We start from the raw sequence: 13,351 nt of genomic DNA on the forward strand, positions 1-13,351 counted from the left end.
CAAGGTAGTATTTTCCTACAAAAATATAATACAATAAGAAATAAAAAATAAAACATAGATAATACAATTAATTTCAAATAAATGTGAACCTTCGGGCGGCTGAGGAAACTTCAAAGAAGGATTTCTCAAAGCCTCCATTAATATACGTGTGTCATGTGCCGAACCCTCCCAACCAATAAGTGCAAATGTGAAGCACATATTGAAAGCACATGCGGCTAGAATATTTGTTGAGGTGTACCCTTTCCTGTTCATAAATGGAACTTGTTTCTCAGCAGGGACAAGAATGGCTACATGTGTTCCATCTATTGCACCAATGCAGTCTTTGAAGTAAGGCCAATATCAAACATCACCCTAGATGTAATCCTCAACATCTCTGAAATTTTCATCTACCGGTTTGATAATATCATTTTCAAGTTTGTGAACAACTTTTAGCACTCGATGAAATTGTCTGTGTACTGTTTCTCCAGAATGTTGAAATCTCTCCTCCATATTTCTATAAGTAGCTCCTTGGCCGAGTATATACAAAAACATTATCACTGATTCTTCTACAGTAACATTTCTCGTGTGTTGTAAACCATACTTTTGAGTAAGCTCATCCACCACTCTTCTAAATATAGTTTTATTCATCCAGACTTGCTAAAAAAAAAAGACTGTCTGATCCATTTAGTATTTCATGAACCCACCTATGGCCAGTTAATGAAGATGTCCTCTTCTCTCCCTTCAACATTGACTTCATAAACTGGTATTGTGCAGTTGAAGCACATGCATACATTCGTCCAATGTAGTCATCCATATGCATATTGTTAGTTTCTTCTTCTGAATCAGACATTGGTTCTTTTGATTCTGTATCTGAATCAGATAAGAACTCCATTTTGATTTTACACCCTACATAAACAATACCAAACGTTTAATGCCATGTAGAATACATAAAAAAAATACTCAATACAAAGATACAAATAAACATTTCTCAAATACCATACAAAAATTTGGCATAAAACAAAGGCATGATAAAAGTCTAGAAAATATTTTAATGCTGAGAGCACAACATGTGAAAAGTTCAAGACAATCTTCGATACATAAACTCAACACACGAAGCAAAGACATAACAATCAAGTTTAAAAAGCAATGACATAAACTCAACACATAAAGCAAAGATACAGGAACGTCATAAACTCAACACATAAAGCAAAGATACAGCAAAGTCATAAACTCAACACATAAAGCAAAGACATAACAATCACAGATAAATGATCATCCGTTCAATTCAAAGTCGGGTGAGGTCATCCACGGTGAAAGTGTGACACCAACCGATAGCAAGTGATGGGTCATTTTCCACTAATGCCACAAAAGTCTCCCTATGATATTTTTTTGCAAACAACCTCATCATGAGAAAGTAATGTTGACTTCCTCGTTCCATCCCCGGGACTATATCCAACAAATCTACACATCTGGTTATACTGCAACGATCATCGTTCTCAACTCTTGCATTACTTGTACGTGACATGTTATCCATCCCAGAGAGTAGGCGGTCAAATGATTCTTGTAGTTTCTCTTTTGCACTTTTTTTCTTTTCTCTTTGAGATGTTCTTTGTCTTTTTCTAGCTTGTGTTGTACTGGTTTCTCCCCATGTGGCATTATTGTTTTGTTGAGGACTGTCACCATAATTTGGACCTCGTCGACACATATTTTTAAGAATATTTCAGTATTTGTGTCATCCCATCTTGCTTTTGGAGTACTCTCACTTGCAACCACATTCACATCACCCACATTTGTCCCTTGTGTAATTCTTTTGAATGGTAGTTTTGAAGCCATGTTAAAAAATACTAGGATGTTGAGCCCTTAATAAAAAATAACATAGTGAAATCATCGTTTAGAAAATAAAAAGAATAACACACAACAATCTCTAAAAAAATTAAAAATCCTAATGTGGTTTGTGTGTCACTATAAACTTACTATGATAAAAGTACTGAAAAGTATATATTTACATTTAGATATATCATTTGTATTGCAAACAAGAGAAATGAATAGAATGCAATATTTACAGGCTTATCTTGATTGTGTTGTTTTTTTGTGTTATGTTGTTCAAACAAAGTAGTAGTTTGTTTCACTCATGTTGTATTGATTAACAATTTGTTAACTAACTGACCAAGAGAGTTTACTGAAATTTACAAGATGTTCAATTGATCAAACTCATCTAGCCTTTGTTTGTTATAAGATTTGGAAGCTCACATCGTATGCTTAGTGTAAGATTACAGACTTTGGTGACATAGCATATATTACCTTAGCTTAAGTTCGATTCATGATATCATTTGCTTATCTTATCTTCAGAAAGATTAGATATTTATTATTATTATTATTATTATTAACAATAACTTTAGAAGATATCTAGTTAGTAATTTATTATTAATTGCAGCTCGGTTATGTAGTCAAGCTGGCCTCTAAAATCAACAACCCACTTTAAGTGGTGATTATCAACATATTAAACTCATGGACTATTGACTGAATCAGGCAACGTTTTGCATGATTTATGTTCCATTGCATTGCTTCAAGTCATATAGAATTTTAAAGTTAATAAGACCCCATAATTGTCTAATATTCAACGTCTCATTTTTTTCAGTCTCTTTCGGATGAATGCATCATTGCTACGGAGTTGCTTTTCTTATAATGTATCACAATCTTCACAAATTTCCAACTTTTATTAATGATATTATCACTTAAACAGTAACCACTATTCTCTCAACCATAGAAAAAACTTACACTTAGTAATGAACTTTATATATTCATGAGATCAACATTGAATCCTATAAGTTGGTATTTGGCCCTTTTATCCACAGAACCCCTTATAATACTTCATATTTTCACTTTCAGCCCTATAGTTTATAAAAATTTCTTCACATGATTTTTAATTAAAATTTTAGGGTTTCTCTTATTGGCACACCCCCTAAAAATAATTCAAAATTATATATATATATAGCCTTGTAAAGAAATAAAGATAAAATGTAGTATTTTTTAACTTTTCAAAGGAGATGTTGAACAAAGAAGTACATGTATAATTCTGAATTTTTGCAGGGATATAAATATAAAATAATCTTCACATTTTTAGCAATTTCTTCGGAATTTATTAGATGCTTAGCTCACATTCAACAAATATATTGTCAGTTAGGTTATGAGTTGTGGATTATTAATTTATCAATTATTAAGTACCAAGCGTACACATCCACGAAGAATGAACATAGTCAACACAATGTACCTACGTTTGTGGGACTAAGTTCGAAAAATCAAATCCCCTAGAAAAAGCAAAACTAGATCGATCATAACAAACTTATGTAAGCATGCATATTTCATAAGCAGCCATTGCTTATGCTTGAATGAAATATAGCATACTTCCACTAGTCCATGTGTTATGGTTGAGCAGGGTCTATGTTACATCTTAAATCAGTTGTAAACTCTAAGATGTTTACAACACATAAAGCACAGGAAATAAGATATTAGAAAAGTTTAATACTATTGATTTTAAAACATGAATCATGAAATGAATGAAAAATTAGAGAAATGCATCAAGTTCATAAATACAGGAAAACATGGTATGGCCACCTCACCATATATGTAAAAGTACCCGGTTAAAGATCCAAACATTTTCATCTACCTATTATTGACAAGAGAGACTATCTGCACATTGTCCACCTCATCCAGAAGGGCTTTCCTTTCTGGAAATTTTTAATTCATATCACAGTGGAAGTCAATGGTATATACTTCATTTAATAATCCTAAGGAGCTAAATATTAGTCATAGTAATAAGTTGTTCAAAATTCAAACACTAAAAAATAAAGTTTGAATAACAACATGCAATTAACCTTTGAAACTGTATGTTTCTTGGACCAAAATTTCCACCAAGGGGCTTCTTCAATGTTTTCAAAATCTGATTTCTTTTCAATTTTAGCCTTTTCAAAATCCTGTGAACTGTGTGCAACGAGCGATCTTGCTTTGATTTTGCTTATTTATCTTGTTCTTCTTTTGCACTGAACAACAACAACAAAAAACTAAAGAAAATGAGAAAATAGGAAAACAAAGACTGAAAGATGAAGTGAAGAGAGATGGAACCTGAGAGCATGGCAGCATTTAAACAAGTCCTTCAAGTGCTTGCAAGAGTCACCAACCACACCAGTGTTCTTACCGGAGGAAGGGGAAGATCCAGGGAAGGCACGAAGAGGAGATAAGAGGATGGCGTCGAGACAAGGAAGAAGCGAGAAGAATCGGCTGATGTTGTTGAGATCAGAGAGATGGGAAAGCATCAGGAAAGCAACTTAGGGCTAGAGATGGGGAAATTTTAGAAAAGAATGGGGTTAATTTAGTAATTTTACAACCCACAAAATAGCTTTTGAGAAGTGTTTTTCTCAAAAGCACCAGTTGAGCAGCTTATGAAAAAGCTGTATTTCAGCTTTTTTCACAGCTTCAGCTTTTGCCCAAAAGCCAACAGAAACATGGTTTTTAAAACCCAGAAGTGCTTAACTTATAAAAAAGCACTTCTGGGCTTTAAAAAAGCCAACCCAAACATGCCCATAGTATGTATCAAAACAATTATAAAATTTATAATGAAAAGATTACTTGTCTTTAATTTGCCATAGTTTTTAATTTAAACTTATTTCATTTTAACTAATTGTTTTATAGGTTTTCCCTCCAAAAAATAACCAATCACTCACTAATCACTTTCACTAGCAAAATTTTCTGCTAATTATTATTATTTTTCTTCATTTTCAACATCGACATCACCTTTTCATTAGGATTCTTCTTCATCCACCAATGCTATTAGTCATTTTCTTTTACCTAGAAAATATTTACAATATGTAAAAAAATATACTTGAAAGCTAAATAATAAATTAATAGTTAATAGTTAGTCCAAGGATTAAAAGAAAATTAAACTAACCTCTTTAGTCCCCTCGTTTGTCTTACCCTTTGAATGTGATTTTCTCTACCTTCTACTTCCTTGGTCATTGTCATACTTAAATAAACCATCATCAACAACAAAATCATTTTCATTAAATTTTGATGCATTTTCATCCTCTTCATCATTGCCTTCTTGCTCAACAATCCACTCTTCATCTGATGACATATTATCAACAATTAATGGATCTTCATCACCTTTGAGTGACTTTAACTTTAAATGTCTATCTTTTAGTCTCTTATTGTACATGACATATATTATGAAATTAAGTTTCTTAGTGTCAAACAATTCCTCTTCTTTATATGTACCTATTAAGAATAGAAACAAAGTAAACTATTAAAAAGTTAAATAACATTAAAATTTATATGATTATATCACAATTATATTTAATAAATTTTTAAAACCTAATTGAAAGAACTATAATTTCTCTCATATCTAGATGCTGAATAAGTGAGGTTCAATACTCTCACAACAAAGGTTTGAAGTTGAGGGGTTTCATCTCTACATTGAATACACGAATCGGCTATTTCAAAATAAAAACATAATAAGTAACAATTACATGACATACTTTAAATTTGAAACTTGAAATATACATTATCGCATACTTGGAGCACATCTTTTGAAAGTTGTTATTGTTTGATAAACATCAAAAACCATATTTTTGTTGTGGAAAACATCCATTTGAAGATATACCTTTGATATATCTTCTTCTTTATTAAACTTATGCGTGCAATTAACAAACCTTTTTTAATCTTAAGATGGGCTGATTTATTATCATCATAACGATAATTATGCGGCTTCAAGAAATATGCTGCAACAAGAGAATCACGATGCAAATGAAACTCCCACTTTTCATTAATGATATCCTATAGCTGTTAGAGGCCCATGTATATTGTGCTAATCTTTGGTTTCAAAACATTTTTTTTTTAGTTTAGTACCACATTGTCTATTTGCAAGGCCTTCACCCACCTTATATATGCCACTATTCATTAGCCCTCAACTTTGGTTTAGTGGTTATTCTCTCTTATGCGCAGGCGCAGGTGGGTGCAAATTTTAGAGGTGGATATGGAATTTGGCTTGAAACTTTTGAACTCGTGTAGGCGCATGATGCGGACACGAATGCACCAATTTCCTTTGTGCGTCGCACCGTTAGTTTTTATTTTTTAAGAGTCATGGCCAGAACCAGTTTTAGAGAGATAACTTCTTCTTCTTCCCTTCCCTCCTCCAAATATGAGCATGCCTCAGTCTTCCTGTTTCTCTACTTCATCAACTACAATTTCCAGCAATAACTCTTTATATGATGCTGCTTCTCCTCCCAATTTATTTGATATTTCTTCTTTTATAGCATCCATTCCACCAAGAATAAATCCCATTACTGCCATTTATTTTGAATCCACCATTCTCATCACTCCAATCAATGGTTTTGAAGTTTGAAGAGTATAAATTAAGTACACTAGGGCAAAAAGTTCTATTGCTCAAATGATTTATCCAATCACTTTTCCTTTAGTTTTTTTTTGCCCATATAATATTTTCCAATCGACAGGAGTAAAAATAGCTTTAATGGTTACCTTAATTGATAAATGCTTTGAATAGTTAAAAATGCAGTAACAAATTTAGTTGTTATGGAACAAAGAAGGTCCTTGTTAGTGAAAGTTCTCATCATTGTTAGGTCATCCATGATTTTAGTTGAAATTACACAATTTTTTAGCTTTCAACAATGTGTTTTATGTTGAGATATCTCTCGAATTATCTTAAGCATCAAGTCAAGGTAATGAGTAGCACATGGAGTCAAATAGAGTCTTGGCCTACTATCCGTTAATTTTTCTCCCAACCACCTTATAAGCTGAACCATTGTTGGTTACCACTTGAACAATAAGCTCCTCTCCAGCTTCCTCCACAACATCATCAAGAAGCTTAAACAACATATCAACATCCTTTACAACATCTAATGCATCAAAAAAAATTTAAGAAAATAGTGCCATGAGAATTATTGACAACAAAATTAATCAAGTTTCTTCCTCACATATCTATCCAAACATCGGATAATATGAATACTCCAGTTTGTATCCATGTCTTTTGAACCTTAGCAACAAAAGCTTAAGTAGTTTTTACTTCCTCCTTAAAATACAACTTCTAAGTTCATGCATGGCAGGGGGTTTGAAACACTAACCATATGAATTGATCAATCTACACATGTTAGAAAAGGAAGGAGAAGTAGCCACATTAAAAACTATGCCATTCTCAAAAAAGAACCCTCCAATATATGAGCAAACCCAATTTCAAGCCTTTTTTGTGGTTATAGGATTTCTAGCTTTTGGATCCTCTTGATCACATTCTTTACCATTTTCCAAATCAACAACAAATTTATCTATTGGTCCTCTAACTCCTCTTAAAGAACCACCACTTAAAGCATTAAAAGGATCAGAATAAGAATTAGCATTTTCTAAGGATACCAGACTTCCAAAATAAGATCTTGAATTAATCAGATCATCAAATCTTTGTCATTCCACTTGCTTAGCTACTTCACCTTTCTTCAAATATGGATTCTTCTCTTGTTTAACTTCTTCAGGAACTTTAGGACATATGACAACATTCTTAGGGTTACAAGTAAGGCGTACTTGCAATCTTTTACACCTATTTAACAACCTTATTGCAAAAGTTGCATCTACTATAAACATATCCTTTTGTACCTCTAGGAATCTCCACCTCTATATCATATTTCAAAGCTGAATCTCTTCTAATATCTTTTCTACCACTAAATAAACCTTCAACAAAATGCCCACCTCCAGCTTCATTTTTAAATGTCTTTAATCGTACTTATACCTAAATTAAACAAAATAAAAATTATATTTTCACAATAGGCAACAAAAGTAAGAAGGCATAAAAGAGTAAAGATAAGAGAGAAAATCCGACATGCAACTATTGGCGGGAGAAGGAAACATAAGCTGTAGTTTACATAACTTCAACACTTTAAGAAATTTGAAGCTAAATGAAAAAAGGAGGAAAAAATGTAGTCCATGAAATACAAAACAGAAGAACAATTTGAAGAAAACTTACAAGATTTTATATTTGAAAAAATGAAATTAGGGTTTAAATGATGCAAAGAATGGGTGGAGAAAGGGAGTAGATTTTAGAGCATCTCCAAAAAAAAAAAAAAGCATATTAAAAGATAAAGTCTCAAAAAAAAAGGGGGAAGACAAATAGATTTCAAGACTGGTCTTTCTTTCTCTTCTCTTCTTCTAGTTGGCAACAACTCTTGTATCTCTCTTCTATTTTGTTCTTGTTATGTTTTTTTTATTTGATAATTTTAATGCTTTAAACTTAAAAAAAACCCTAAACCCCATATAGGTTTTTTAAAAATCCGGGTTGATCCATAAAAATTTGAGTTGATCTATATTTGTGTTGGGTTTCAACCCATTTGGGCTAAAACAATAAGTTGGGCTTTGGCCCAATATAAAAATGAAAAAAAAAATGAATCTATGCAAATTGGCGGAAAGGGCAAGGGCAAAGTTGGGTTTTCACATGAAACCCTATTTTACGAATTCTCTCATTCATTGGTGAGGGAGAAGGGAGAGTGTGTGTGATGAGTGGATAAATTTTCTGCTACACTATAGCAAGAATTGGGAGAATAGAAAAGCTCAAGAAGAAGAAGAAGAAGAAGAAGAAGAAGAAGAAGAAGAAGAGGAGGAGGAGGCTAGGGTTTGAGATTTGCAAGAGAATCAGAAAGCATTTGGTGCCGGATTCCGGATTGCTAATCCTTGAAAGGAGATCTCAAAATCCACCGGTTTGATCTCTCTTTTATCACTTCTTGAAGTATTGCATGGTATCCATCTTTGTGTCAAAGATGATGATATTTGTATATGTTGATAGTATCTCCCATTGATTATCCATGTCATTCCTCTTGTAAACCTCTAGTTAGCTAGAGAAAACCCCTTGTATCTCCATTAATTGACATAGTGGAAGCTTTGTAAGAGATTCTAAGGAGTCCCATGGTTTTTCTCTCGATTTGAAGGGGTTTCCATGCTAAAATCATTGTCTTGCATTGTTGTATATTTGGTCATCTCATTCTAACAAGAATTGAGGGGTTTGGTAGTGTTTTGAGCTTGTTTTGAAAGTTTAAAGAGGTGTAGAAGTCTTGGGAAGGCAATAGAAGCCTCAAGGAACCTCTACAAGCTTGGTTGTAGATTATGCGGGTCGCATACAGGCCGGAAAGGATCGGTAGTGAGATGTCCAGGCAATTATAGGCCACACAAGGCCCGCACATGAACAATGATTTGCTATATTACGGTGAACAATACTAGTGACAATAACTTTGCTACAGTACTTTTGTTGGCAGAAGGCTGTGCGGGTTGCAGAGAGCCCGCAGATGGTAGACAGAAGGGTGTGCGAGCAAGTGTGCGCCCGCAGAAGGACTGCACATAAACAATAACAGTGATACAGTACAGTGAACATTACATTACTACAATGCTTCCGCAGGTTTTTTTCACTATTGCATAGCTGGGATAACCCCAACAACCCCAACAATTTGATAACTCAACTAGTTGAAGTGTACGTCTCTACTGCCTCATATAGGATAGACGTAAGCCTTTAACATTAAAGTAAAGGTGTACACCTCTGAGCAATTTTCTTCTAGCTTGCTTCGAGGTGAACACATCAAATGCCTTTTTAAACATTGTCCCAGAGGGAATGAAACCTATAGATGGTACTTGTTTCCATGTAGAAAAATGTGAATTTGGAGTTTGTTTGTACTCTACGAAGGATCTAGCCATCCTTTATGCTCCCCTTCGATGTGGATCTTAATGTTTTTTTTTTTTGTCAAATGAGCGACCTAACCACTAAGAAAGGCAGGGCGTGCACAAGTCTCGGCGGAGCAAGTGGGAACGGGGCCCATGCACACATGGGCACTGGGACCACCCTCACACAACCACTACTCACACTCTCAGAAATGTGCCCTCACCCAAGATTCGAACTCTCACCACTTGTGAAGGGTTCTATTGGGGACTAGGCTACCAATAGACCACTTGGTCATTGGTACACAAGGCGATGCAGTGTACTCTTGTCTTTCCTTAGTTTAATGATGTAGTTAAGGCCTTAGCCTCACATGCAAGGTTGATAGAGCCATCACAAGGTAAGCATGTGTTGTCTCACTCAGAGAAGAAGAAGACTATGCTTGTGTAATTAGTAGTCAAGCATTGTTCTTGCAACAACGACCAAGCTATTGCCATATAAGAGTCGATGAGGAAATATTTGAAAAACACTAACCTATAGACAAGGCGCTACCACCTACCTAGTGACTCGCCCAGTGGACACATATGAGGTGATCAAGAAAATGTCTTTGATTAGCATCGTGTATTGTAAATATTAGTAGGTACGGTAAGACCCATTGGTTTGGTATAGGGTAGCCCATTGACCGTTTGTTTGTATGGCACCACACATAAGATGAGAGTCATGCTTGACATAGTTGCCTTTAACAACATGACCCAAGGTTTCCATTGAGTAGGAGTAATATCCCACTGTCAAACAACCATTTGTGGATGCAGCTATAAAACATTTGGACATAGACATGAACATAGACATCTTGCCAGCAAAGATGGGCTCCTGAATTATATTGGTTTAGTTGCCACATCAAACGCTCATGCAAATACCATGTTAATAAAGTCAATTGCTAATTTACAAATGAGGGTTCCATGCAAAAGCCCATCATAAAGGGCCATTATGTTGCCATATCAGTGGAATCAGACATCATACACTTTAGTGGCCAAGTTAGTAGTACTTGGTGATGAAATACTAGTCCAGTATTTGGTGATGAAATCAGGCCTAATTTGATCTTGGGCTTGTTGAACACAACACCTTGCACTTCATCAAGTCTACACCTTATTCATGTGATGTTGTAACCTCTATGGCTTATTATCTAATGTTAGTGGGCATAATGTCCAAACTTAGCACATCACTCTAGACCTAACTCTTAGATAATTATAAGGCTCATTTTTCTTAAAGATATCCCTTTTTAACCAGAGTCGTGCTTTCTTTTTTTTGGGTGTGTGGTTACTTGTGTCATTAGTAGCTAAGCTAAACTAGATCCTCCTTTCTTAACTGCCAAGTCAATGCCTCCTGCTCTGGAGATGGGGATGGCTGAGATGATAAGGATGATAATAAGCTGAAGAGCCTTTTCCAAGCTTTAGACTACAAGAACACATTGGAACCTTTGGGGGATGATATAGAGGAGCTCCTCCTCGCCCCTGATAAGGATGTTCTTGAGAAAAACAATAAACATTGAAGAGTTATCCATTAAGCTTGAATCTTTCATAAAGAACTTCCAAGCAAATGAATCTTCCTATACCCTTGTTCTCAGCATGCCTCTCCTTTGTTACTTAACATAGTAAATGTACCAAAAACAGTTATTACGAAGGAATGAAGATGCATGATACTTAGCTAACTCCCTACTCAACTACGAAAAAAAAGAAATCTCCGATTGCCCTCTTAAAGCCCCGGAAAAAAAAAGATACAAGTTAGATAACTCTATATTAACATTAAGTGAAACCTCAACTTTCTTGGCTCATTCACAAATGATCTTGGTGAATCAACTCTTGATACCAAAACTGATGACAACAATTAATCTCTCAAGCAACCCAGTGAAAGAAATAGTCTCCCAAGTGTTGATGACTATCCCTTAGTATCAACTGTGTTAGAGTAATATATTACTTGTACATTTACTGTATACTTATATGTATATATTCTTTAGTATACATCCTTCTTGTATTTATATGGCTTGATTTCACTTTAATGAAGACACATTCATTCATTCTTTCATACTTTGTCTATCATGGTATCAGAGGCCCGCCGATCTCTGCCGCAGTCTTATTGTGAGGCGGTGAAACATTCCTAGTGGCAATAGGCTATGTCAGAGGAACTTGATGCTCTTCAGCGCATGCATACATGGGATCTTGTTCCTCTTCCATCTAGTGTTACTCCTATCAGTTGTCGGTGGGTCTATCGAGTCAAGACCCGAGCCGATGGTAGTATTGAACGTCACAAAGTGCGTCTTGTTGCTCGTGGTTTTACTCAAGAGTATGGCATTGATTATGAGGAGACATTTGCTCTAACGGCTAAGTTGAATACTCTTCGTCTTTTTTTCGCTATTTCTGCTGCTCGTCACTAGCCACTTCATCAGTTAGATGTGACTAATGCCTTCTTACATGGAGATCTTTCTGAGGATGTTTATATGACTCCTCCTCCTGGTTTCTCTCATCCTCCTTAGCATGTCTGTTATCTTTGCTGAGCTATCTATGGGCTCAAATAGGCTCCTCGTGCCTGGTTTGAGCGGTTTCGCAATGTGGTTCTTACTCTTGGTTTCACTTAGAGCTTTCATGATTATGCCCTCTTCACTCGGCAGACTCCTCGAGGCATCACTATTCTTCTTCTTTATGTTGACGATATGGTTATTACTAGTGATGATGTTGATACTGTTCTTTCCTTGAAACATCAGTTACACACCGAGTTTTAGATGAAAGATCTTGGCCCTCTTCGTTACTTTCTTGGTCTTGAGGTTGCTTATTCTCGTCAAGGTTACTTGGATCTCAACAGAAGTACATATATGACATTTTTCAACGAGCTAGTATTACTGATCTTCGCACTGCCTCTACTCCTATTGAGCTGCATCATTGACTCTTCTCTTCTGATGGTGAGCCTCTGCCTAATCCTACTCGCTATCGTGCACTTGTTGGTGCTCTTGTTTATCTGACTATTGCTAGGCCTGATATTGCATATGTTGTTTGTGTTCTTAGTCAGTTTGTGAGTTCTCCTCGCTCTTCATGGCACTATATCCCGCTCTTTACTTTTCTCTGCCATGTCTTCTCTTGATTTGCGTGTCTATTGTGATGCTGATTGGGCAAGTGATGCCTCTAATCGACGTTCTTCTACTGGTTTCTGCATATTTCTTGGAGATTCTCTCATCTCTTGGAAAAGCAAGAAACAATCTATTGTTGTTCTTTCTACTGTTGAGGCTGAGTATGGTGCTATGTCTTCTACTGCTAAGGAGGTTCTTTGGTTGCGACAGATTTTGATGGACTTTGGTGTCTGTCTCTGCCCCACTCCTATATATTGTGACAACCAGAGTGCCATTAAAATCACTGCTAACCTTGTATTTCATGAACATACGAAGCATCTTGAGATTGCTCTTCACTTTGTTCGTCATCATTATGCTAGTGGCAGTATTCTTCTTCCTTATGTTACCTCTACACAGCAGCTTGCCGATCTTTTCACTAAAGCACATACTGTCTCTCGATTTCAGTTTCTAGTTAACAAACTCTCGGTTTTTGACCCACCGTGAGTTTGAGGGGTCGTGTAAGAGTAATATATTACTTGTACATTTACTGTATACTTATACATATATATTCTTGAGTATACATC

This window comes from Dioscorea cayenensis, chromosome 7 (assembly GCF_009730915.1).
Source record: "Dioscorea cayenensis subsp. rotundata cultivar TDr96_F1 chromosome 7, TDr96_F1_v2_PseudoChromosome.rev07_lg8_w22 25.fasta, whole genome shotgun sequence".
Lineage (NCBI taxonomy): Eukaryota > Viridiplantae > Streptophyta > Magnoliopsida > Dioscoreales > Dioscoreaceae > Dioscorea > Dioscorea cayenensis.